The sequence below is a fragment of the Balaenoptera borealis genome (assembly GCF_965194805.1).
Source record: "Balaenoptera borealis genome assembly, chromosome: 1".
NCBI classification, from domain to species: domain Eukaryota; kingdom Metazoa; phylum Chordata; class Mammalia; order Artiodactyla; family Balaenopteridae; genus Balaenoptera; species Balaenoptera borealis.
The window spans coordinates 86,850,663-86,877,518 of NC_138860.1; the positions used below are offsets into that span (position 1 = coordinate 86,850,663).

At 45.2% G+C, this 26,856-nt stretch overlaps 1 long non-coding RNA gene across 1 annotated transcript; it reads right to left on the bottom strand.

The window, feature by feature from the left end:
- Positions 1 to 4,963: 4,963 nt before the first annotated feature.
- Positions 4,964 to 26,856, bottom strand: LOC309609478. The gene is made up of 2 exons (XR_014233430.1): positions 26,745 to 26,856; positions 4,964 to 7,384 (listed from the first exon to the last, which is right to left on the bottom strand). It is a non-coding gene; the product is annotated as an uncharacterized lncRNA (long non-coding RNA).

A 26,856-nucleotide genomic window follows, 5' to 3' on the forward strand; every position in this document is an offset into this window, starting at 1 on the left:
AGAGACACTTATGCCCATGCGAATTCCCCATTTTATAGGAGGGAGGACAGGCATTAGATTTTTCTCATCAAATTAAAAGTATAACCAAAATTTATAAATAGAAGAGGAAAGGGGAGAAGGAAAAAAAAACCTCTGGGATCAGCGAGATTCTTCTCTTTGGATAAGTTGCTTGGCAGGACGTTGTCAAAGAGGTCACTCTGGGCAGTCTTCTCTGGACCCTGTTGACTAGGTCTGCAGAGAAAACCATTACAGTTATTAGGAGACTTTAAAAATATTGAATGTTGAGCTTTCAAACGTATGCAATAGAATATCTCTGTGTACTGCCCACAGTGTCCCCCTGTTGTCCTTCCCCTTAGTTATGTCGGGAGGGCACTGCTCCCTTTATTAGTTAGACTACCATAGAGAGATGTACAGAAAGGTTGCTGTGTTGGCAAGTAAATGAAGAAAGGGACATTGAAAGACTGGAAAATAAAATGGCATATGATTCAGTGCCACTTCTGTGGAGGGCAAACTTGAAGGATTTACCAACATTAGAAGCATAGAAACACTAAAGGTAGCACTTGCACTTGCAGTTCTCTACGCTCTGGAAACACCTGCACGAGTGGTCAGAGGTGTGTGTACAATAATGATGGTTGCAGCCTATTCGTCATCGTGAAACCATGAAACCAAATACTACACAACCATGGAAGAAACGCCTTTATCAAAAATAATGCAGAGGAGAATTATGATGATGAGTTCACCGATAACATCATTCATAGAACAATTACGAACGTTCACAGCTGAAAAATGTGAGACACATAAAATATAACTTTCTTGTCCAAGTCTGTAGACTTGGCAGAATAAAGACTATCCCACCAGACCGTGGCTTCCTCGATCTCTTTCAGGAGGCCGTAAGTTAGGCAACTATAGGGTCCAATAGAGACGACCGACAATAGAGCTGGGAAGGGGAGTGTGGCCCAAGACAGGCAGCAGTCGTGAGGTGGATAGGACCCCGATTGCAGTTCGGTAAACTTTGTGGGAGCAGATGTACAGGTGATAATCAGCATGGAACACCTGCAATGGTAATCAGCACGGAAAACGCTGAATGGGTTCTAAAACCTCTACCCACCGTCCCTGGGTGGGCTCGAACCACCAACCTTTCGATTAACAGCCGAACGCGCTAACCCATTGCGCCACAGAGACAGCAGCACGCCCCTCTCCTGGCCTCTCTATGGAGTAGACACTGACTAATTCCTAGGATGTGCCGCCTTTCTCGCAGGAAAACGGTACCAGTTCCAAAGCTTCGGAAAAACGGAAAGTTTAGAGCAGCCGATCCCACTGGACCTGAGACTGGGTCGAGGTCAGGAAAAGACAACACTAAGCACTATTATCATAGGGCAGCCACCCATGCAGACAATTCTGACAAGCACTTGAGAATACACCCCCTCCCTTGGACGCATTTCCCATCTGGTCCTCTCATCCTCCCACTCACTACAGGGAAGGATTCGTCACCTTTGTGTCCTGTCAGAACCCTTTACGCTCCGTGCAGGGCACAGAGATCCAGGCAACAGCCAAGGGGCAGCTGCACTTCCCAGAAGGGCCTTTCGCGAGGTAGGCGGTTCCAGCGCTCAGGCTGACCCAAGACCCCACTGCCCGCCAAGGCAACCGGGAAGGAGACCGGAGGGCAGCCGGTCCGGGGGGATTCCTACTAGCACAGAACGTGCCTGGCCTGCACTTCGGGGGGAGCTGAATAAAACTCCTCTTGAAGCTTCTCTACAGCCTGAAGAGAACGGATTTCAGGCTCCTGAAAGGGCAAGGGGGCCTCCTCGCGAGGACAGAGGCTTCCCCTGGTCTTGGAGGACAAGTCCCGCAGAAGCTGCCTTTGAGAGACACGCCAAACGAAAGGAGCAATCTTGAGTGGAGAGGTCTGCACGGAACTCTCAAGTGGTGTCGCCATTCTTATGTACGGAGAGAGAGTGAGAAACCCAACGTGGGAACATGTTTACTGTGCACTTACGTACAGAATATACGATGTTATTCCTCTTGCAACTTTCTTGTATGTTTCAAAGGGCTTTGGTGTTGGTTCTTCATGAATGTTTGGAACTCGAGTCTCCGATTCTCTTGGGATGAAAACGCGGTAAATAAGACTTCGGGTTTGTAACATGCAGGGGGAAAAGAGCCGAGGCGAGAGCCGGCCAGCCCAGGCTGTTCATTACATCTCACGTCCTCCAGCCTGCGCGATGTCAAGGACCCTGAGGCCGGCACTCGCCGGCATTTGGGGACTCAGTGCAGAAGCTCTTCTGCATCTGAACCTTGAAGCAAAACACAGCTCTGGTCGGGGCAGGAAGAGGAAGACTCCTGCCAGTGGAGACGCTGAAGGGGAAAAAAACGAAAAAAACTTTTGCAGAGGCTTCCCTGACCGGGAATCGAACCCGGGCCGCAGCGGTGAAAGCGCCGAATCCTAGCCACTAGGCCACCAGGGAACCATTGAGGAGCCTCGACGTAGCGTCTCCAGGTGAAAATTGTAAGAGTCAAGACTAAACTTCAGAGACCCGGAGAGCAGGAACGGAGATTTCCCAGAAGCCCAGGGCTGAATGCAGCTGTGCAAGGCTCCCAGCCCTTGCCCGGCTGCTCATCACCCTTCACCTCGCCAGTCTTGGGCGACGCCTTGGGCCCTGAGACAGGACACAAGGTCCGTCCTGGTCTAGCTTCAGCGCTGTGTGCTGCCGAGCCAAGGTCCTGCTCTCTTTCTGAACCTCGCTTTTCCCTTGAGTCAGGTGCCGACTGGGATGTCAGCAGGGGATGGGCGGATCCGTCCACTTCCTGATCTCTGCCCTGGCTCTGGGGGCTCTCCTGGAGACGGCACCGCTACGGGCTCCTTCCCCTCCGCGACCGGCTCAATTCGTGGAGCCTGACATTGTTCATTTCCGTGTCTTTGGCTCGGGTCCCCGGTGCACAGTCGGGTTCGGTCTCTTTTGTGGCGTCACGCAGATCAAACTGTTGCGTAGGTGTGCCGAGGTGGGGGAAAGCCAAGTGTGCTTCACAGGGATGAACTCCTGGGTTTTCAGAGACATAACTCGTGTGAACATGTGGAAGAGGTTTAGGCACCTGCTTAGTAGGTGAGGGGATTTCCGGATGTAAAACTGACCCGAAGTCAGCCTTGTCCTTTGCCCACTTGGATTAGCTGGCTGTGGCCTGCGCTCCGCGGTGCCTCAGAGCAGAGAAAGGCGGGCGGGTTCCTGGTGCTGAGCAGGCTCTCAGGCAGTAAGGGAACTCCTGGCCTGTACCTTGGGGATGGAAACTGAGGCTGCGCCCGCCGCCTCACCCCCTGCCTTTCGCCCGTTTTGGTTTTTGGAATGGGAAGGTAAAAACTTCAGAAAGGAAGGACGCTTGTTTCCGCCCGGTTTCGAACCGGGGACCTTTCGCGTGTGAGGCGAACGTGATAACCGCTACACTACGGAAACACGGCGGGTGCTGCCGCTTAGTGGCGCATCCCTGAAATCCGTAGGTCCTGCCACCACTATCCTAGTCGCCAACTTTTTAAACTGCAGAATGAACCTTGAAGCCCCGAGATCTCTCAGGCAAGGAGACTGCGGCTTCCGAGAGGCCCTGCTTTCAGGGTTCCTCGCCTGGCCCGAAGGGAGGACCCCCGAGCCTCCCACAGTTGGCCTTCGGGCTCCCGCACCGACCGCAGAGTCCTCGGATCCACGGCTATGCCCCCGAGTGCAGGGGTCGCCCCCGCTGCTGACTCCTCAGCTCCCAGAAGCCGCGGGAGCCGGGGGTTCGGGCAAGTGCCCTTTGGGCCTAAGGGGAAAAGGTAGAGAATTAGGTTCATTCCAGTGAGCTTCTCTCTCTCTGGAGCGGATCCTGTGGGTCCTAGCTGCATTTCTCCAAAGCCTTCAAACAGAATTCCTTTCATCCAGACTGGATTGAGTCGTCTTCAGGGTGAATGCTAGCTTGCTACAAACACTCCGTCATACCTGAAGGAGGAAATCTACAACTCCCAGGTAAATTCTATTTTCTTCCTTTGATTTCTTCAAACAACAACAACAACCAAAAAGACAGGTCACTGGTACATACTTGCACTTTTCTTATAATACTTAAGGTATGTCTGACTATCTATGAAAAGCTCTTGCTATAGAAACATGTGCAAGAGATTGTCTACCATGAGCTAAACGATCGTCATGCCTGCCCAAGGTCCAAGAATCTGATGAAGCTGGATCCAGTCTCCCACTGCCTTTAGATCACCAGTTCGATCACCATCCAAAGCAACCAATTTCCCAGATGCAGGTCACTAACATGAGGGAGAAGAGGTCAGCTAAACATTTAAACAATCGCAGTTTGTTCTGGGGAATGTTGAAAGTCAGCAGTGGTACAGTTAGAAGGGGAAATAAAAGACTTCATAATAACGATAATAGCAGCTTGCTCGAGCTTTACTCAGTGACCAGCACTGTTCCTCAGTGCTTTACTGTGGAATCACTTACTAAGTCCACATAACAACCCTGGAAGATAGTGTAGGACTTTACCACCCCTTGTTGCAGATGAGAACACTGAGGCACTGAAAAGCTGAGCTAACCTTTCCAGGGTCTCACTCCTCCCCCCCCCCCCGCCCCCATGACAGTGAGAGCCAGCACTCAGACCCAAGCAGTTTGCCTCCAGAGCCCCTCCCCTTGGCCACCATGCTCACGGGTAACTGAGAAAACTTCACTGAGATTTGCATCCCTTCCTTGTTCAACCTCCAATATATCAAAAGGAAGAGAAGATTGAAAGGTAGGCCTACAAACCTCCCCAAACTCATTAATGAAATGAAGAAGAAGAGGAGAAAGAGTAAACAGGACCATTGGAGAAGCAACGACGTTAGACGCAGAGAGAATGACGATGCGTTTGTTAAACACATACTAACTGGAAACTGTCTCTTTAAAGACTAAGAAGGGCCTAGCTTCCAACCATTGAAGGCCTAAACTTTCCCGTTCCATGGCAGTCTCCACCCAAGAATAGATTTCAAAGCTACCAACATAGTGTATACACATGTGAATATGAAAATCATACTTCAACATTAGTAGTAAAGAGATTATTTTTGAATTTAAAAAAATATTTTTAATACAGCAGGTTCTTAATAGTTATTTTATATATATTAGTGTATATATGTCAATCCCAATCTCCCAACGCATCCCACCACCACCAACCCCTCTGCCGCTTTCCCCCCGTTGGGGTCCATATGTTTGTTCTCTACATCTGTGTCTCTCTTTCTGCCCTGCAAACCGGGTCATCTGAACCATTTTTCTAGGTTCCACATATAGGCGTTAATATACGATATTTGTTTTTCTCTTTCTGACTTACTTCAAGTAGTAAAGAGATTTTGAATGAGTTAGCTCACATGGTTACTAATAAAAATGGGAAACAGTTATTAGGATGTTGTCATTAAACAAAGGCAGGACTTATAAAAAAGCCAGAAAAGAGAAGAGAGGAAACACACACACACACACACACACACACACACACACACACACACAAAGCCTGAGAAAGGGGAGTTTTCCCTTTCCTGGAGGAACAGATAGCTGAAAGCCATCAAACAGCTTATCAGGAGGGTTTAATCTAGTGAAGTTCCGAGCTAATCAGGTAAACGCTTTTGGCTATGTGTGGATGCTCAAAAATTCTTGAGAGTTGAGTGGTGAAATGCATGTGGCGGCTATTCTTTGTGTACTACCTGCCAGTGTCCCCCTTTGGCACCTGTGAGTTAGTTAAGCCTAATTGAACTACTTTCTTCATCAGAATTTCTCAATTTCATATACCGCCCACATTCCTTGACTCATATTGATTCTTAAAAGAGCAGATTTGGTCATGAACACTTGGTTCTCTCTTTGACACAGTATTAACAGTGGAATGTCAGCTTAAGGTAATGGTTGTGAGCAGCATATGCGTAAGTAGTCAGATATCCGATAGTGAAGGGAAGCCAAAAATCTGAGGACAGCATAAATATCACAATAACTACTTTGAACTTACTTTCCCTCCTAGCCCAGGACAAAGCAGAAGAAAAAGTATCAACATCACTTTACCAATAACCAAGTGGCATTAAACTTTAAAACAATGAGGCATAATATGCATAAAGTACAAAGAGTGTACACTTCCCAAACCATCACCAGTGTACACCAACCTGAATAACTGATGAAGCAACCTAAATAACTAAGGTATGCAAAATTACCAGACCACAGAAGGCTTCCTCATGACTCTTCCCATGCAAGAGCTCAGAGTAATCACACACATACCCCTGCCAACCTCTCTGCCTGTTACTTTCACATAAATTGAATCACAGGGCATGCACTGGGTTTGGGGGGATGGAGGGGCATGGGTCTGACTTCTTTCACTCAACATTATGTCTATGAAATTTAACCCTATTTTTCACGTAGTTCTTTGTCTCTGTGTGTATGCTTTGTCAGAATATAACTCCACATAGTTTTGAACTGTTGGACATTTCAGTTGTTTCCAGTTGAGGATATTCTGAAATGGTACGAACATTTTTTTATGACTTTTGGGGGACATACACATTTTTCTAGGGCATCCCATTCCAAGAGAATAATGCCAGTGTTGACTTTCAAAATAATACTTTTGGGGGCTTCCATGGTTGCGCATTGGTTAAGAATCCACCTGCCAAGGCAGAGGACACAGGGTCGAGCCCTGGTCCGGGAAGATCCCACATGCTGTGGAGCAACTAAGCCCCTGCACCCCAACTACTGAGCCTATGCTCTAGAGCCCGTGAGCCACAACTACTGAGCCCTCATGCCACAACTACTGACGCCTGCCTGCCTAGAGCCCGTGCTCCGCAACAAGAGAAGCCACCACAATGAAGAGTAGCCCCCAATCACTGCAACTAGAGAAAGCCCTCGCCCAGCAACGAAGACCCAACACAGCCAAAAACAAATAAACAAAATAAATTTTAAAAATTTATGAAAATAAAAATATATAAAAGTCGGTTTTTTTTCTTTTTTTCCAGCAGAAAGTGTTTATTCAGGAATAGCGGAAGAATTGCAACTGAGGACAAGCAAGCTATAGCAAAAGCCATAGGCAAGTCCCACAAACAAAGGAGAGGAAGGAACCTGACTTTACAGAGAAAGAGGAGGAAGCTGAGGGAGGCTGTTTTGAACCCAAGTCCATTGGTGAAAAGTGAAAGTTCAGGGTGATGAAGGTTTCTCATTGCCAAGTTGCTGATTTCTTGCAGGAGATGCAACGTGCATGTCTTTCTGTTGGGGCCTGTAATTGAAGATTCTTTCCTGTTGATGCTTCTTCTTTTTGGGTATGTAATTGACGATACTTCTTGTCTTTGAACTTGAGTGGTACCCCATGAGAACTCCCACTTCTGGTCTCCCGACTTCATTTTAGTGACGTTTCCCTTTATTAGTTTTCAAACCTGTCACAAGGAATTTTGAATTTTCTATTTTAATCTATTTTAATGTTTTAGGAGACTTATTACATCAAAATATTATCATTACAACCTGTGGCGCTAGCAATTTTCAAGTGTTCAGTAGCTACATGTTGCTTGCACCTATCATATTGGAGAGCACAGGTCAAAGGTATAGCACAGCTAAAAGTACGATTTCTGGGCCACATCATGTAACTGTGTATGTATGACCCTCAGTGGATGCTGCCAAATTTTTTTCCAACCTGTGGAACTTTTTTATACCCTTTCCAGAAATGGGTAAGAATTTCTAGTGCCCTCCATCCTGTCAACATTGGGTTTTGTTTGTCCTTTTTTTTTAAAAAAAGTAAGCTTTATTGAGGTGTAATTTTCATAATAAAATCTGCCAACATTAGATTCTTCTACTTTCTTTTCAATGATATCATTTCTTTGCAAAGCTGGATTTTGCTGCTTGCTGTGATAAAAGGCAAGTGCCATGCAAAGAATGAATGTGTAACAGGAAGCAAGGAGGCACTCTGAGAAGGTTTCAGAAGCCGTGCAGTGCGCAGCATTAAGGTTATGATTCTGACGTGTCAGAGCAGTGAAAACACAAGCCACTCTACTGAACTTTTGTCAAGGGAACACATAAGAATAGCCACAGCACCAGCCACAAACCTACAAAAGATAGAAATATATGTGAACCCCGAAAGCAACAGCATTCCCCTACGAAAGCACTGTTGTCAACCGACCTATCAGGAAATTAGGGCAAAGGGGAAGGACAAAGACAGAGAGAATTTGCAGGCCACCAAAGATGATTGGTTAATTAAATCAATTTAATATTGGTCAAAGGATTAAAATTAACTCTAGGTGTTGAATTTTTAATTTAGGCTGACCCATATTGGAACATGAGACTCTTGGAATCATATATTGGTATATATGGAATCATACATTAGATGACGCCTAAAAATATTTATCAAAAATTGTCAGTGGAATAATTGAGTCGTCTGGTTTCTAGAAGTACAAGTATTCATTCCTCTTTGAAGATATTAGTATATTTAGTGTACTTTACAAGTATATTTAATGTACTTCAACACATACATTTAAATTTTTAGAAGTTGAAATACTTAGTGGATATGTTTGCTTATTTGACTAGTACAACCAGTATAGGAAATTTAGGAAGTCCAACTTAACTCAGATTTTCAAGCCAAAATTAAGCCAAGACTTATATACTAGAATGCTATACCATCATTATTTTCTATATTACAAGGTAATCTGAAATATATATACATATATATATATATATATATATATATTCAGTCATTTTTAGAACAAAATTATTAAGCCAATCTAATTTTACTAAGTCGCCTCAAAAAAAAAAAAAACACAACATGACAGAAACATTTTAAATGCCATTTTATATCCAATGTATAAATTATTTAAATTTCTTAAAAGTATTAAGATTCATCTTTGTTATCAATATCCTTTCTTGTTTGTCCTTGTTGTTCCAAGTAATCAAGACCATTAATTTAATCTATTGCTAAATCTGTTATTATTCCTTGTCACGAATTGAACAACAAAATTTTTCCTTATATAGATACCACATTGAAAGCATAAGTAGTAAAGCAATTTTCCCAGAAATTCTTAATCTTCTTATTTTAGATTTATACAAGTTATTATTACTTTCCTGAAGTTAACTGGGGAAGTGACTCCTTTAAATTGTTAGAGACCTAATTTGTCCATTCTCTCCAGAGGAAGAGAAAATACATTGATTTCTTTCTGAAAAAAATAGATTTAAAAGGGAAAAGAAGCCATCAAACGAGTGGGCATTATTTAAAGTGAAAGCAGAGGCAATGATATGTATTAATAACACTTGCCAGTGAGGGAAACAAAGTGAAATAATTAAGCAACATTTAGGTCTTCGGAGGACCCTCATTGCTGAAAGTGATACGTTTTTGAGTCTCCAGGGTATGTACCTGTGCATGAAGTTATTGCTCCTCATCCATTTGTATTAAGGACCGAACGGGCTTACAGTTCTGGAAGGTTTAAATCTTGATTTGTACGGTTGTCACAAGTGCTCATGTTGCTGACTTTGTTGCGTGTTTGTAATGATACAAATGTCTTTCCTCTGCTTTCTGTAGTCTGATTTAAGCAATCCCTAAGGGACATTGGTTTGAATTTTTTTAGTTATTTAGAAACTTGAGTATACCAGTGAAAGAAAGCTGCCTATTCCGTGCTAAAAATTCAATATTCTTCCTGTATAACCCCCCTTATTAATGTTGAGTTCCTTATGAGGGAACCATTGCATATTAAGATCGTCCTTATTGTAGATATTACACTTTTACAGTTATTGACAAGGATTGCCTGGGCCCACGTGGTTTTTAGCAAATAGTGGAAAGACAAGAGGTGGACAGCTTCTCACTGCTGCGGTGTCACATACCAGGAAACACCAGAATCCTCAGGACAAGAATCAGACAAAAAGACTCATGGTCCGGATTAGCTGTCATCTTCTACCTAACAGGGAATGGATCCCTGTCAACCGCCACCCAACAGGGATTATCCCCAGAAGTTCACTTCCTAAAATTAAAACCAGAATCCCGCACTGAGACGAGAAATTAGTGATGCACAAATGAGAGGGAGAGAGAGAGAGAGAGAGAGAAAATACCTGTCCAGTAACCACACGGTATGAAAAAGAACCACACGGTTCAATCTCACATGAGATTGAACAGAACAGAGCAAACATGAGCCAATAGCTCTAAGGGTCCAGGTCCGAAGCAGGAACCTGTGGTGGGCAGGATTCTGTTGGCTCCCACGAGGTGTCTTAGATGGGCTAATGTTTATAGTCACAGCCACAAAACAGACAGACAAAGAAACAAACAAAAACGTGTCAAGGAATAACATAGAGACACTTATGCCCATGCGAATTCCCCATTTTATAGGAGGGAGGACAGGCATTAGATTTTTCTCATCAAATTAAAAGTATAACCAAAATTTATAAATAGAAGAGGAAAGGGGAGAAGGAAAAAAAAACCTCTGGGATCAGCGAGATTCTTCTCTTTGGATAAGTTGCTTGGCAGGACGTTGTCAAAGAGGTCACTCTGGGCAGTCTTCTCTGGACCCTGTTGACTAGGTCTGCAGAGAAAACCATTACAGTTATTAGGAGACTTTAAAAATATTGAATGTTGAGCTTTCAAACGTATGCAATAGAATATCTCTGTGTACTGCCCACAGTGTCCCCCTGTTGTCCTTCCCCTTAGTTATGTCGGGAGGGCACTGCTCCCTTTATTAGTTAGACTACCATAGAGAGATGTACAGAAAGGTTGCTGTGTTGGCAAGTAAATGAAGAAAGGGACATTGAAAGACTGGAAAATAAAATGGCATATGATTCAGTGCCACTTCTGTGGAGGGCAAACTTGAAGGATTTACCAACATTAGAAGCATAGAAACACTAAAGGTAGCACTTGCACTTGCAGTTCTCTACGCTCTGGAAACACCTGCACGAGTGGTCAGAGGTGTGTGTACAATAATGATGGTTGCAGCCTATTCGTCATCGTGAAACCATGAAACCAAATACTACACAACCATGGAAGAAACGCCTTTATCAAAAATAATGCAGAGGAGAATTATGATGATGAGTTCACCGATAACATCATTCATAGAACAATTACGAACGTTCACAGCTGAAAAATGTGAGACACATAAAATATAACTTTCTTGTCCAAGTCTGTAGACTTGGCAGAATAAAGACTATCCCACCAGACCGTGGCTTCCTCGATCTCTTTCAGGAGGCCGTAAGTTAGGCAACTATAGGGTCCAATAGAGACGACCGACAATAGAGCTGGGAAGGGGAGTGTGGCCCAAGACAGGCAGCAGTCGTGAGGTGGATAGGACCCCGATTGCAGTTCGGTAAACTTTGTGGGAGCAGATGTACAGGTGATAATCAGCATGGAACACCTGCAATGGTAATCAGCACGGAAAACGCTGAATGGGTTCTAAAACCTCTACCCACCGTCCCTGGGTGGGCTCGAACCACCAACCTTTCGATTAACAGCCGAACGCGCTAACCCATTGCGCCACAGAGACAGCAGCACGCCCCTCTCCTGGCCTCTCTATGGAGTAGACACTGACTAATTCCTAGGATGTGCCGCCTTTCTCGCAGGAAAACGGTACCAGTTCCAAAGCTTCGGAAAAACGGAAAGTTTAGAGCAGCCGATCCCACTGGACCTGAGACTGGGTCGAGGTCAGGAAAAGACAACACTAAGCACTATTATCATAGGGCAGCCACCCATGCAGACAATTCTGACAAGCACTTGAGAATACACCCCCTCCCTTGGACGCATTTCCCATCTGGTCCTCTCATCCTCCCACTCACTACAGGGAAGGATTCGTCACCTTTGTGTCCTGTCAGAACCCTTTACGCTCCGTGCAGGGCACAGAGATCCAGGCAACAGCCAAGGGGCAGCTGCACTTCCCAGAAGGGCCTTTCGCGAGGTAGGCGGTTCCAGCGCTCAGGCTGACCCAAGACCCCACTGCCCGCCAAGGCAACCGGGAAGGAGACCGGAGGGCAGCCGGTCCGGGGGGATTCCTACTAGCACAGAACGTGCCTGGCCTGCACTTCGGGGGGAGCTGAATAAAACTCCTCTTGAAGCTTCTCTACAGCCTGAAGAGAACGGATTTCAGGCTCCTGAAAGGGCAAGGGGGCCTCCTCGCGAGGACAGAGGCTTCCCCTGGTCTTGGAGGACAAGTCCCGCAGAAGCTGCCTTTGAGAGACACGCCAAACGAAAGGAGCAATCTTGAGTGGAGAGGTCTGCACGGAACTCTCAAGTGGTGTCGCCATTCTTATGTACGGAGAGAGAGTGAGAAACCCAACGTGGGAACATGTTTACTGTGCACTTACGTACAGAATATACGATGTTATTCCTCTTGCAACTTTCTTGTATGTTTCAAAGGGCTTTGGTGTTGGTTCTTCATGAATGTTTGGAACTCGAGTCTCCGATTCTCTTGGGATGAAAACGCGGTAAATAAGACTTCGGGTTTGTAACATGCAGGGGGAAAAGAGCCGAGGCGAGAGCCGGCCAGCCCAGGCTGTTCATTACATCTCACGTCCTCCAGCCTGCGCGATGTCAAGGACCCTGAGGCCGGCACTCGCCGGCATTTGGGGACTCAGTGCAGAAGCTCTTCTGCATCTGAACCTTGAAGCAAAACACAGCTCTGGTCGGGGCAGGAAGAGGAAGACTCCTGCCAGTGGAGACGCTGAAGGGGAAAAAAACGAAAAAAACTTTTGCAGAGGCTTCCCTGACCGGGAATCGAACCCGGGCCGCAGCGGTGAAAGCGCCGAATCCTAGCCACTAGGCCACCAGGGAACCATTGAGGAGCCTCGACGTAGCGTCTCCAGGTGAAAATTGTAAGAGTCAAGACTAAACTTCAGAGACCCGGAGAGCAGGAACGGAGATTTCCCAGAAGCCCAGGGCTGAATGCAGCTGTGCAAGGCTCCCAGCCCTTGCCCGGCTGCTCATCACCCTTCACCTCGCCAGTCTTGGGCGACGCCTTGGGCCCTGAGACAGGACACAAGGTCCGTCCTGGTCTAGCTTCAGCGCTGTGTGCTGCCGAGCCAAGGTCCTGCTCTCTTTCTGAACCTCGCTTTTCCCTTGAGTCAGGTGCCGACTGGGATGTCAGCAGGGGATGGGCGGATCCGTCCACTTCCTGATCTCTGCCCTGGCTCTGGGGGCTCTCCTGGAGACGGCACCGCTACGGGCTCCTTCCCCTCCGCGACCGGCTCAATTCGTGGAGCCTGACATTGTTCATTTCCGTGTCTTTGGCTCGGGTCCCCGGTGCACAGTCGGGTTCGGTCTCTTTTGTGGCGTCACGCAGATCAAACTGTTGCGTAGGTGTGCCGAGGTGGGGGAAAGCCAAGTGTGCTTTCACAGGGATGAACTCCTGGGTTTTCAGAGACATAACTCGTGTGAACATGTGGAAGAGGTTTAGGCACCTGCTTAGTAGGTGAGGGGATTTCCGGATGTAAAACTGACCCGAAGTCAGCCTTGTCCTTTGCCCACTTGGATTAGCTGGCTGTGGCCTGCGCTCCGCGGTGCCTCAGAGCAGAGAAAGGCGGGCGGGTTCCTGGTGCTGAGCAGGCTCTCAGGCAGTAAGGGAACTCCTGGCCTGTACCTTGGGGATGGAAACTGAGGCTGCGCCCGCCGCCTCACCCCCTGCCTTTCGCCCGTTTTGGTTTTTGGAATGGGAAGGTAAAAACTTCAGAAAGGAAGGACGCTTGTTTCCGCCCGGTTTCGAACCGGGGACCTTTCGCGTGTGAGGCGAACGTGATAACCGCTACACTACGGAAACACGGCGGGTGCTGCCGCTTAGTGGCGCATCCCTGAAATCCGTAGGTCCTGCCACCACTATCCTAGTCGCCAACTTTTTAAACTGCAGAATGAACCTTGAAGCCCCGAGATCTCTCAGGCAAGGAGACTGCGGCTTCCGAGAGGCCCTGCTTTCAGGGTTCCTCGCCTGGCCCGAAGGGAGGACCCCCGAGCCTCCCACAGTTGGCCTTCGGGCTCCCGCACCGACCGCAGAGTCCTCGGATCCACGGCTATGCCCCCGAGTGCAGGGGTCGCCCCCGCTGCTGACTCCTCAGCTCCCAGAAGCCGCGGGAGCCGGGGGTTCTGGCAAGTGCCCTTTGGGCCTAAGGGGAAAAGGTAGAGAATTAGGTTCATTCCAGTGAGCTTCTCTCTCTCTGGAGCGGATCCTGTGGGTCCTAGCTGCATTTCTCCAAAGCCTTCAAACAGAATTCCTTTCATCCAGACTGGATTGAGTCGTCTTCAGGGTGAATGCTAGCTTGCTACAAACACTCCGTCATACCTGAAGGAGGAAATCTACAACTCCCAGGTAAATTCTATTTTCTTCCTTTGATTTCTTCAAACAACAACAACAACCAAAAAGACAGGTCACTGGTACATACTTGCACTTTTCTTATAATACTTAAGGTATGTCTGACTATCTATGAAAAGCTCTTGCTATAGAAACATGTGCAAGAGATTGTCTACCATGAGCTAAACGATCGTCATGCCTGCCCAAGGTCCAAGAATCTGATGAAGCTGGATCCAGTCTCCCACTGCCTTTAGATCACCAGTTCGATCACCATCCAAAGCAACCAATTTCCCAGATGCAGGTCACTAACATGAGGGAGAAGAGGTCAGCTAAACATTTAAACAATCGCAGTTTGTTCTGGGGAATGTTGAAAGTCAGCAGTGGTACAGTTAGAAGGGGAAATAAAAGACTTCATAATAACGATAATAGCAGCTTGCTCGAGCTTTACTCAGTGACCAGCACTGTTCCTCAGTGCTTTACTGTGGAATCACTTACTAAGTCCACATAACAACCCTGGAAGATAGTGTAGGACTTTACCACCCCTTGTTGCAGATGAGAACACTGAGGCACTGAAAAGCTGAGCTAACCTTTCCAGGGTCTCACTCCTCCCCCCCCCCCCGCCCCCATGACAGTGAGAGCCAGCACTCAGACCCAAGCAGTTTGCCTCCAGAGCCCCTCCCCTTGGCCACCATGCTCACGGGTAACTGAGAAAACTTCACTGAGATTTGCATCCCTTCCTTGTTCAACCTCCAATATATCAAAAGGAAGAGAAGATTGAAAGGTAGGCCTACAAACCTCCCCAAACTCATTAATGAAATGAAGAAGAAGAGGAGAAAGAGTAAACAGGACCATTGGAGAAGCAACGACGTTAGACGCAGAGAGAATGACGATGCGTTTGTTAAACACATACTAACTGGAAACTGTCTCTTTAAAGACTAAGAAGGGCCTAGCTTCCAACCATTGAAGGCCTAAACTTTCCCGTTCCATGGCAGTCTCCACCCAAGAATAGATTTCAAAGCTACCAACATAGTGTATACACATGTGAATATGAAAATCATACTTCAACATTAGTAGTAAAGAGATTATTTTTGAATTTAAAAAAATATTTTTAATACAGCAGGTTCTTAATAGTTATTTTATATATATTAGTGTATATATGTCAATCCCAATCTCCCAACGCATCCCACCACCACCAACCCCTCTGCCGCTTTCCCCCCGTTGGGGTCCATATGTTTGTTCTCTACATCTGTGTCTCTCTTTCTGCCCTGCAAACCGGGTCATCTGAACCATTTTTCTAGGTTCCACATATAGGCGTTAATATACGATATTTGTTTTTCTCTTTCTGACTTACTTCAAGTAGTAAAGAGATTTTGAATGAGTTAGCTCACATGGTTACTAATAAAAATGGGAAACAGTTATTAGGATGTTGTCATTAAACAAAGGCAGGACTTATAAAAAAGCCAGAAAAGAGAAGAGAGGAAACACACACACACACACACACACACACACACACACACACACACACACACAAAGCCTGAGAAAGGGGAGTTTTCCCTTTCCTGGAGGAACAGATAGCTGAAAGCCATCAAACAGCTTATCAGGAGGGTTTAATCTAGTGAAGTTCCGAGCTAATCAGATAAACGCTTTTGGCTATGTGTGGATGCTCAAAAATTCTTGAGAGTTTAGTGGTGAAATGCATGTGGCGGCTATTCTTTGTGTACTACCTGCCAGTGTCCCCCTTTGGCACCTGTGAGTTAAGCCTAATTGAACTACTTTCCTCATCAGAATTTCTCAATTTCATATACCACCCACATTCCTTTACTCATATTTATTCTTAAAAGAGCAGATTTGGTCATGAACACTTGGTTCTCTCTTTGACACAGTATTAACAGTGGAATGTCAGCTTAAGGTAATGGTTGTGAGCAGCATATCATACATTAGATGACGCCTAAAAATATTTACCAAAAATTGTAAGTGGAATAATTGAGTCGTCTGGTTACTAGAAGTACAAGTATTCATTTCTCTTTGAAGATATTAGTATATTTAGTGTACTTGACAAGTATATTTAATGTACTTCAACACATAAATTTAAATTTTTAGAAGTTGAAATACTTAGTGGATATGTTTGCTTATTTGACTAGTGCAACCAGTATAGGAAATTTAGGAAGTCCAACTTAACTCAGATTTTCAAGCCAAAATTAAGCCAAGACTTATATACTAGAATGCTATACCATCATTATTTTCTATATTACAAGGTAATCTGAAATATATATATATATATATATTCAGTCATTTCTAGAGCAAAATTATTAAGCCAATCTAATTTTACTGAGTCGCCTCAAAAAAAAAAAAAACACAACATGACAGAAACATTTTAAATGCCATTATATATCCAAAGTATAAATTATTTAAATTTTTAAAAGTATTAAGATTCATCTTTGTTATCAATATCCTTTCTTGTTTGTCGTTGTTGTTCCAAGTAATCAAGACCATTAATTTAATCTATAGCTAAATCTGTTATTGTTACTTGTCACCAATTCAACAACAAAATTTTTCCTCATATAGATACCACATTGAAAGCATAAGTAGTAAAGCAATTGTCCCAGAAATTCTTAATCTTCTTATTTTAGATTTATACAAGTTAATATTACTTTCCTGAAGTTAACTGGGGAAGTGACTCCTTTAAATTGTTAGAGACCTAATTTGTCCATTCTCTCCAGAGAAAGAGAAAATACATTGATTTCTTTCTGAAAAAATAGATTTAAAAGGGAAAAGATGCCATCAAACGAGTGGGCATTATTTAAAGTGAAAGCAAGGCAATGATATGTATTAACAACACTTGCCAGTGAGGGAAACAAAGTGAAATAATTAAGCAACATTTAGGTCTTCGGAGGACCCTCATTGCTGAAAGTGATACGCTTTTGAGTCTCCAGGGTATATACCTGTGCATGAAGTTATTGCTCCTCATCCATTTTTATTAAGGACCGAACGGGCTTACAGTTCTGGAAGGTTTAAATCTTGATTTGTACGGTTGTCACAAGTGCTCATGTTGCTGACTTTGTTGCTTGTTTGTAATGATATAAATGTCTTTCTTCTGCTTTCTGTAGTCTGATTTAAGCAATCCCTAAGGGACATTGGTTTGAATTTTTTTAGTTATTTAGAAACTTGAGTATACCAGTGAAAGAAAGCTGCCTATTCCCTGCTAAAAATTCCATATTCTTCCCGTATAATCCCCCTTATTAATGTTGAGTTCCTTATGAGGGAACCATTGCACATTAAGATCGTCCTTATTGTAGCTACTACACTTTTGCAGTTATTGACAAGGGTTGACTGGGCCCACGTGGTTTTTAGCAAATAGTGGAAAGACAAGAGGTGGACAGCTTCTCACTGCTGCGGTGTCACATACAAGGAAACACCAGAATCCTCAGGACAAGCATCAGACAAAAAAGACTCATGGTCTGGATTAGCTGTCATCTTCTACCTAACAGGGAATGGATCCCTGTCAACCGCCACCCAACAGGGATTATCCCCAGAAGTTCACTTCCTAAAATTAAAACCAGAATCCCGCACTGAGACGAGACATTAGTGATGCACAAATGAGAGGGAGAGAGAGAGAGAGAGAAAATACCTGTCCAGTAACCACACGGTATGAAAAAGAACCACACGGTTCAATCTCACATGAGATTGAACAGAACGGAGCAAACACGAGCCAATAGCTCTAAGGGTCCAGGTCTGAAGCAGGAACCTGTGGTGGGCAGGATTCTGTTGGCTCCCGCGAGGTGTCTTAGATGGGCTAATGTTTATAGTCACAGTCACGAAACAGACAGACAAAAAAACAAACAAAAAAGTGTCAATGAATAACATAGAGACACTTATGCCCATGCGAATTCCCCATTTTATAGGAGGAAGGACAGGCATTAGATTGTTTGCATCAAATTAAAAGTATAACCAAAACTTATAAATAGAAGAGGAAAGGGGAGAAGGAAAAAAACCTCTGGGATCAGCGAGATTCTTCTCTTTGGATAAGTTGCTTGGCAGGACGTTGTCAAAGAGGTCACTCTGGGCAGTCTTCTCTGGACCCTGTTGACTAGGTCAGCAGAGAAAACCATTACAGTTATTGGGAGACTTTAAAAATATTGAATGTTGAGCTTTCGAACGTATGCAATAGAATGTCTCTGTGTACTGCCCACAGTGCCCCTCTGTTGTCCTTCCCCTTAGTTATGTCGGGAGGGCACTGCTCCCTTTATTAGTTAGACTATCATAGAGAGATGTATAGAAAGATTGCTGTGTTGGCAAGTAAATGAAGAAAGGGACATTGAAAGACGGGAAAATAAAATGGAATATGATTCAGTGCCACTTCTGTGGAGGGCAAACTTGAAGGATTTGCCAACATTAGAAGCACAGAAACACTAAAGGTAGCACTTGCACTTGCAGTTCTCTACGCTCTGGAAACACCTGCACGAGTGGTCAGAGGTGTGTGTACAATAATGATGGTTGCAGCCTATTCGTCATCGTGAAGCCATGAAACCAAATAATACAGAACCATGCAAGAAATGCCTTTGTCAGAAACAATGCGGAGGAGAATTATGATGATGAGCTCACTGATAACATCATTCACAGAACAAGTACTAACGTTCACAGATGAAAACTTTGAGGCACATAAAAAACAACTTTCTTGTTCAAGTCTATAGACTTTGGCAGAATAAAGACTTTATCCCACCAGACTGTGGATTCCTCGGTCTCTTTCAGAAGGTCGTGAGTTAGGCGAGTATGGAGTCCAGTAGAGACGATAGACAATAGAGCTGGGAAGGCGGGGTGGCCCGAGACTGGCAGCAGTCTTGAGGTGGATAGGACCCCGAATGCAGTTCGGTAAAGTTTGTGTGAGCCGATGTACAGGTAATAATCAGCATGGAACACCTGGAATGGTATTCAGCACGGAAAATCCTGAATGGGTTCTGAAAAAAAAAACAAAAGTCGAACAAAACTCTCCCACCGTCCCTGGGTGGGCTCGAACCACCAACCTTTCGGTTAACAGCCGAACGCGCTAACCGATTGCGCCACAGAGACAACAGCGCGCGACTCTTCTGGACTCTCTTTGCAGTAGACACTTACTAATTCCCAGGGTGTGCCGCCTGCCCCGCAGGAGCACCGTGCCAGCTCCAAAGCCTCGGAAAAACGGAACGTTTAGAGCGATGAATGATGTTCTTTATCCTGTTTGAAACTGGTGCCTTAGGTGCCTTATCCGAAACCAAAAGGGCAGCAGAATGGCCTGACCCCGCCTTGCCCCTTACCCGCCTCAGATGCCAGCGCCCCCAGAGACACCCGGAGCCCGGGCCGGGACCCTCCGGGCCTGAACCCTCCGGGCCTGAACCCAATGGGGTCCAAGGATAGCTGAACACCCGGTGGGCATCCATGACGGCTCTTCCGGTTTTCTCGCCGACACCCATTGAATGAGAGTTTGCCCACCCTTCCGAGAGGCCTCCGGGGGCCGGTGTGGTGCTTTGGTTTCCTGTGTCCATCACGCGATTTCCACAACGGCAGCGGTCGCCGTGATGGTCGCCCCTGCGTCCCCACGCCCAGAACAGGGTCTGGCACTCACCAGGACGCTCTTAGCACTTGGATGAATACATTGTCGTCTTTAGCCCTTGGTCCCATGAAGACCCCTGAGAATGGAAATAAGGAAACGTTTTCGAAGTGAACATTCCTTTTCTAAAAGCCTTTATTCTGCTTATTTGATTTCGCAGCATCCCGTGGGGCGGGCAACGGAAAGGCCTACAGGTCCCCGTCTGCGCGGTGCAGCTCCCCGCGCCCAGCTAGCTGAGCAGGCTGCGTTCTGTGGGGTCGATCCTGGGAGCGGGGAACCGGCGGGAAGCGAAAACCGACGGGGGAAGGCGGGTTTGGGGACGTGGGCATTGAGATCTCCCATGAGGCTGGTGCGGGGATCCCAGAGAGATGAGCCTTGTTTCTGTCAGAGAGTGGGGAAGGAGGGAAAGAGAGAGTGGGGAAGGAGGGAAAGAGCTGGCGTCGGAGAGAAAACGGGAGGCAAGAGGAGAGCGAGGGAAGCAGGGAGGAAGGGGAAGGGAGGGGAAGAATAAACGAATTTGTGCTTCCACCCCTCCCTCGCTCCCTCTCTTGCCCTCTCTCTCCTTCTTGCTCTTCTTCCCACCCCTCCAGCTGAGAAATCCTGATACACCCACATCTGAGAAGAAAGACCCAACTCATCTGTGCTCTCGGGCGCACAGGCTCTGGGTTGTAAAAATGGTTCTCCCCTTGCGTGGCCTTGAACAAATAAAGTTTCTGTGCCTCCCTTCTTTCTTCTGTAAAATGGGACCAATGAGAGCATTCTACTCCATTCTGTTGTTGCCTGGGTTTAGTAACTGCTGGGTCAATAACGTCACAAGCAGTGAAATCATAAATACTATGGTCATGATCCTCTGACTCTTTTGACAACCCCTACCCTTATTTATTTCACCTTAAATTAGTTTGCTTCTTCTAGAAATTTCTGTAAACGGCATCAAAGCATGGGCTCCTGTGATTGCTCTTCCGGTTTGCTCCGCTGTCGCCGGGCCGCCCTTCATCGCCAGTTCTCTGCTTGCGGGACCGGGACCGACGCGCGGGCTGGAGGAAACGGGAAGAACCTGCGGCGGTGAGAAAATGAGCGTTTGCCCACCCTTTGGAGAGGCCTCTGGGGCCGGTGGGGTCCTCCGCTTCCTTCTTCGGTTTCCTGCGTCCATCAAGGGAGCTCCACCAGGTCAGGGGTCTGGTGATGGTCGCTCTTGCGTCGCCTCGCCGCGAGCAACTTGAGCGCCGCCTCACTCAGTCTCCCAAAGACCCGCAAAGAGGCCTGACCAGAGAGAAAGGCATTCGTGCTTCTCGCGATGGTGGAAAATATTCCCACATCTTCCTCGCAGACTGTGGAAACCTCCCAGACTGTGCGATGTCTGGTGGCATTCTTCACGTGCAAAGGAAGGAGGAGCGCTAGCGACAGAAGGCGGCGGCGGCGCGGAAGGACAGGACGGATCGGAAGGTGAAGGGGCGGCGCGAGGGGGTGAGGAGAAAGCGAGCGAGGAACGAGGGGAGAGGAGAGCGAGGGAGAGCAATAGAAAGGGAGGGGGCGAGGGGGCGAGGGGGAGGGAGAGGGGAGAGGCCTTGGAGGAGCGGGAGGAGCGGGAGGAGGAAGAAGAGTTACATTCCCAGGGTAGTTCTGCTCACTGGCCCCCGACACACGGCAGCTCCCACCATCACCACATCCCCACCTCTCGCCTTGGGCTCTCAGTCCCAACACGCACGCTTTGGTCCCTCGAAGACCGCCCCTCCACCCGCCGCGGTTCTAACCTCATTGGATTTCTCTGCCCCTTGTCAGAGCCCGGCTCTCCGGGTCTCCCGGCCATTCTGTGATCCCTCAACGTCCTTTCCACGGATTTCTTTTCTTCCTGTATCAGCCAGAGTCCCCTTCTGGTCCTTGCACTCATAAACCTTGACTGATCTTGAAGTTCTCCTGGAGGAGCGCTTCGTGTTGTTTGTTGCCGCTCAACTTCTTGATTTTCCAGAAGGAAGTTTCATCTTCTCCTCAGCCCGGTGCTGTGAACTTCCTCCTGGTAACAAGGGCCTCCTTCCCCCTTGAGTCAACTCTTGTCCAGTCCCTGGGACGTCTCTCAGCAACACTGGGCATCTTTCTGACTCTGTTTATTGGCCGACAGCTTTTTGAATGCGAATTTTTCTGTTCTGTGTATTGGATAAGGGAAGAAATGGCTTTGGGAGAAAATGAAGAAGTAAAGGGGAAATGAAATAACGCAGATTATTTTTTTTTTTTCACACACACACACTGTATTTTATTTTTACAAGAGATAAATAGACTGACACCAAGCATTGTACATGGATGACCACAACAAAAGCAACAATGATTGCAATTACCAAACATGAAACACACTCATACTATGTCATAATATTGACATTCAGTCCAGTAATCCTCCACTGTAACAGCTCCTTTACTTTGCAGTGAAAATTGATTTGTATATTCTTTGCCTCTGAGTCCTTGTGGGATTTTTTTTTTTTTAAATTCAGACAGAAAGTCACAAAAATTATACTCATCCTCATCAGTTCACTCAGTCCCATGTAATTAATGTGTTTTTTCATCTTGATCTTTTGTTAGCACTTTTATGAGTTCATCAGTTTTTCATTAGAGTTCTGAAAATGCTTATTCATTCAGTTCAGCAGTACAGTCAGTCACCAGAAACCTGTACTTGTCAGAGTCTTTTCCATGAATTTCTTAAAGATGAAACCCTTTTATAGGAACATATTTGCAAAAGCATCAGAGTACACCCAGAACTGTCTGTAAATGACAAAAGACTTAAAAATGACCACAGTTAAAGATTTGATGAAAGTTCATAATAATGCAGTTGACAAGAAAATTAGTTATTTCTGAGATATACATTTTAAGGTAATAACTAGGATTATGACTTATAACATTATACCAGAACATATAAGATTTTTAGAAATTTCATGTAATGTCTGAAACATTTATATTAACATATTTCCAAACAAATAACCCAATGAAAGTTTAGTATTAGTTGTTTTTTTGTTTGTTTGTTTGTTTTATACTGCAGGTTCTTATTAGGCATCAGTTTTATACACGTCAGTGTATACATGTCAATCCCAATCGCCCAATTCAGCACACCACCATCCCCACCCCACCGCAGTTTTCCCCCCTTGGTGTCCATATGTCCGTTCTCTACATCTGTGTCTCAACTTCTGCCCTGCAAACCGGCTCATCTGTACCATTTTTCTAGGTTCCACATACATGCGTTAATATACGATATTTGTTTTTCTCTTTCTGACTTACTTCACTCTGTATGACAGTCTCTAGATCCATCCACGTCTCAACAAATGACTCAATTCCGTTCCTTTTTATGGCTGAGTAATATTCCATTGTATATATGTACCACATCTTCTTTATCCATTCGTCTGTTGATGGGCATTTAGGTTGCTTCCATGACCTGGCTATTGTAAATAGTGCTGCAATGAACATTCGGGTGCATGTGTCTTTTTGAATTACGGTTTTCTCTGGGTATATGCCCAGTAGTGGGATTGCTGGGTCATATGGTAATTCTATTTTTAGTTTTTTAAGGAACCTCCATATTGTTCTCCATAGTGGCTGTATCAATTTACATTCCCACCAACAGTGCAAGAGGGCTCCCTTTTCTCCACACCCTCTCCAGCATTTGCTGTTTGTAGATTTTCTGATGATGCCCATTCTAACTGGTGTGAGGTGATACCTCATTGTAGTTTTGATTTGCATTTCTCTAATAATTAGTGATGTTGAGCAGCTTTTCATGTGCTTCGTGGCCGTCTGTATGTCTTCTTTGGAGAAATGTCTATTTAGGTCTTCTGCCCATTTTTGGATTGGGTTGTTTGTTTCTTTAATATTGAGCTGAATGAGCTGTTTATATATTTTGGAGATTAATCCTTTGTCCGTTGATTCGTTTGCAAATATTTTCTCCCATTCTGAGGGTTGTCTTTTCGTCTTGTTTATGGTTTCCTTTGCTGTGCAAAAGCTTTGAAGTTTCATGAGGTCCCATTTGTTTATTTTTGTTTTTATTTCCATTACTCTAGGAGGTGGATCAAAAAAGATCTTGCTGTGATTTATGTCAAAGAGTGTTCTTCCTATGTTTTCCTCTAAGAGTTTTATAGTGTCCAGTCTTACATTTAGGTCTCGAATCCATTTTGAGTTTATTTTTGTGTATGGTCTTAGGGAGTATTCTAATTTCATTCTTTTACATGTAGCTGTCCAGTTTTCCCAGCACCACTTATTGAAGAGACTGTCTTTTCTCCATTGTATATCTTTGCCTCCTTTGTCATAGATTAGTTGACCATAGGTGCGTGGGTTTATCTCTGGGCTTTCTGTCTTGTTCCATTGATCTATGTTTCTGTTTTTGTGCCAGTACCATATTGTCTTGATTACTGTAGCTTTGTAGTATAGTCTGAAGTCAGGGAGTCTCATTCCTCCCACTCCGTTTTTTTTTCCCTCAAGACTGCAGAAATACAAAACATCCTAAGAGACTACTACAAGCAACTTTATGCCAATAAAATGGACAACCTGGATGAAATGGACAAATTCTTAGAAAGGTATAACCTTCCAAGACTGAACCAGGAAGAAACAGAAAATATGAGCAGACCAATCACAAGTAATGAAATTGAAACTGTGATTAAAAATCTTCCAACAAACAAAAGTCCAGGACCAGATGGCTTCACAGGTGAATTCTATCAAACATTTAGAGAAGAGCTAACACCTATCCTTCTCAAACTCTTCCAAAAAATTGCAGAGGAAGGAACACTCCCAAACTCATTCTATGAGGCCACCGTCACCCTGATACCAAAACCAGACAAAGACACTACAAAAAAAGAAAATTACAGACCAATATCACTGATGAATATAGATGCAAAAATCCTCAACAAAATACTAGCAAACAGAATCCAACAACACATTAAAAGGATCATACACCACGATCAAGTGGGATTTATCCCAGGGATGCAAGGATTCTTCAATATACGCAAATCAATCAATGTGATACACCATATTAACAAATTGAAGAAGAAAAACCATATGATCATCTCAGTAGATGCAGAAAAAGCTTTAGACAAAATTCAACACCCATTTATGATAAAAACTCTCCAGAAAGTGGGCATAGAGGGAACCTACCTCAACATAATAAAGGCCATATATGACAAACCCACAGCAAACATCATTCTCAATGGTGAAAAACTGAAAGCATTTCCTCTAAGATCAGGAACGAGACAAGGATGTCCACTCTCACCACTATTATTCAACATAGTTCTGGAAGTCCTAGCCACAGCAATCAGAGAAGAAAAAGAAATAAAAGGAATACAAATTGGAAAAGAAGAAGTAAAACTGTCACTGTTTGCAGATGACATGATATTATACATAGAGAATCCTAAAACTGCCACCAGAAAACTGCTAGAGCTAATTAATGAATATGGTAAAGTTGCAGGATACAAAATTAATGCACAGAAATATCTTGCATTCCTATACACTAATGATGAAATAACGCAGATTATTGTTTTGAGACATAATGTGGATTTATACCTATTACACATGTAAATATTTAGTGTGGTGGTATTTTGTGTACATAAATACTGTAGACACTGTCAGACAACTTGGATACACATGCTCTATGACCCAGCAATGAGTGCTCTTGGGTACCCGGATATGTGTACACATTTTTTAAGCCGTGCAATTTCTGGGTCATGACATATTAAGAAATTGGAATGAAACTGACTTGACCAAGCTCTGAGGAAAGAGTCTGTGACTGCCCAAGTGTCAGAGCCCTGCCTTGTGGTCTCCACAGCATGTCGTTGACTTTGAGTCACCCCAGGTGAGCATGGCCTGGTTTGTCTCAGTGTTTGGTGTAAACGTTAATTTTTACTTGCACTGTAAATCTAACAAATCTACATTGGTTGTAAGAAAAACTTAGCCCCCCTTCATCAGAAGTGTATGAAGAAGAAAAGGAGAGGTGTGGGAAGCATGCAGTCTTAGCCGGAGGTAACTCCTGGAGGAGACAGTATGTCTCTCACAAAAAGCAAAGCCCTTACCTTGGAATGCACTCTTTTTCCCAGGCCTGAGGAATGTAAAAGAGATGAGCAAAGCTATCTCAAGCCAGGAGACCTCAGGGAACTGAGAGAGTCCTGGTGGTTCCTTATGGCTGGGGGCTGTGTGTGAGCCTGGTTAAGGGAAGATAATGTTCAAGGATAGTTGTTGTAAACTTGTTGACGTCAGTGGTAGTGACTGAACTGAGACGATAAGCAATTCCATGGGATTATTGTCTAATAATGAGTTCCTCTTCTGTCTATATAAGATTCAGTAAATTCTAAATAACGTGCCTAGCAACCATCAGTTGTCTTGGTCCTTCTGACCCCATGCTCGAGGTGCTATTCAGTCCCTTGCCCCTCTCCGTCGGGACCTGGAAGACCCCCTGCGGTGGCTGGACCGTCGCAGAGAGGTCTCCTGCCTCCCGTTCCCACTCCACTGCTGACACACTTTATATATTACACATAGGAGGTGGTGGCAGCTTTGGAGTGTCATCGGTGCTGTGTAGCCAAGGGACCCAGGAAGTCCCAAGTCCTGCCCTGACAATCGTCTGCCCTCTCTGGGCAATGGGAAAAGTGTGAAGGCAAAGAAAAGGAAAGTAACACTATTATTTGCAGAAATTTCACCTCAGGATGGGACACTCTGGCAAACTGAGGCAGAATATGTGGTTTATGATGGAGACTTTCAGGGGCTCTTCCCTGGCCCGAAGCCCAAAGTGGATTTTACCTCATTTTCTGAGGTGCAAGTGAACTGAGAGAAGTCAGCCAAAGGAGAGGAGCAGAGAGAAAGCAAGACGGATGACCACCCACGCGGGTCAACCGTATTCAAGTCTTGTCGGGACCGTAGAAGAAATGCCTTGGCATTATCGCTGGGAGGCATGGAGGCGAAATAAGTACTTACCCATCTTCGGTGGCATAGAGTAAGCACCTCTCGAGGAGGTTCCATGGTGTAATGGTGAGCACTCTGGACTCTGAATCCAGCGATCCGAGTTCAAATCTCGGTGGGACCTTTC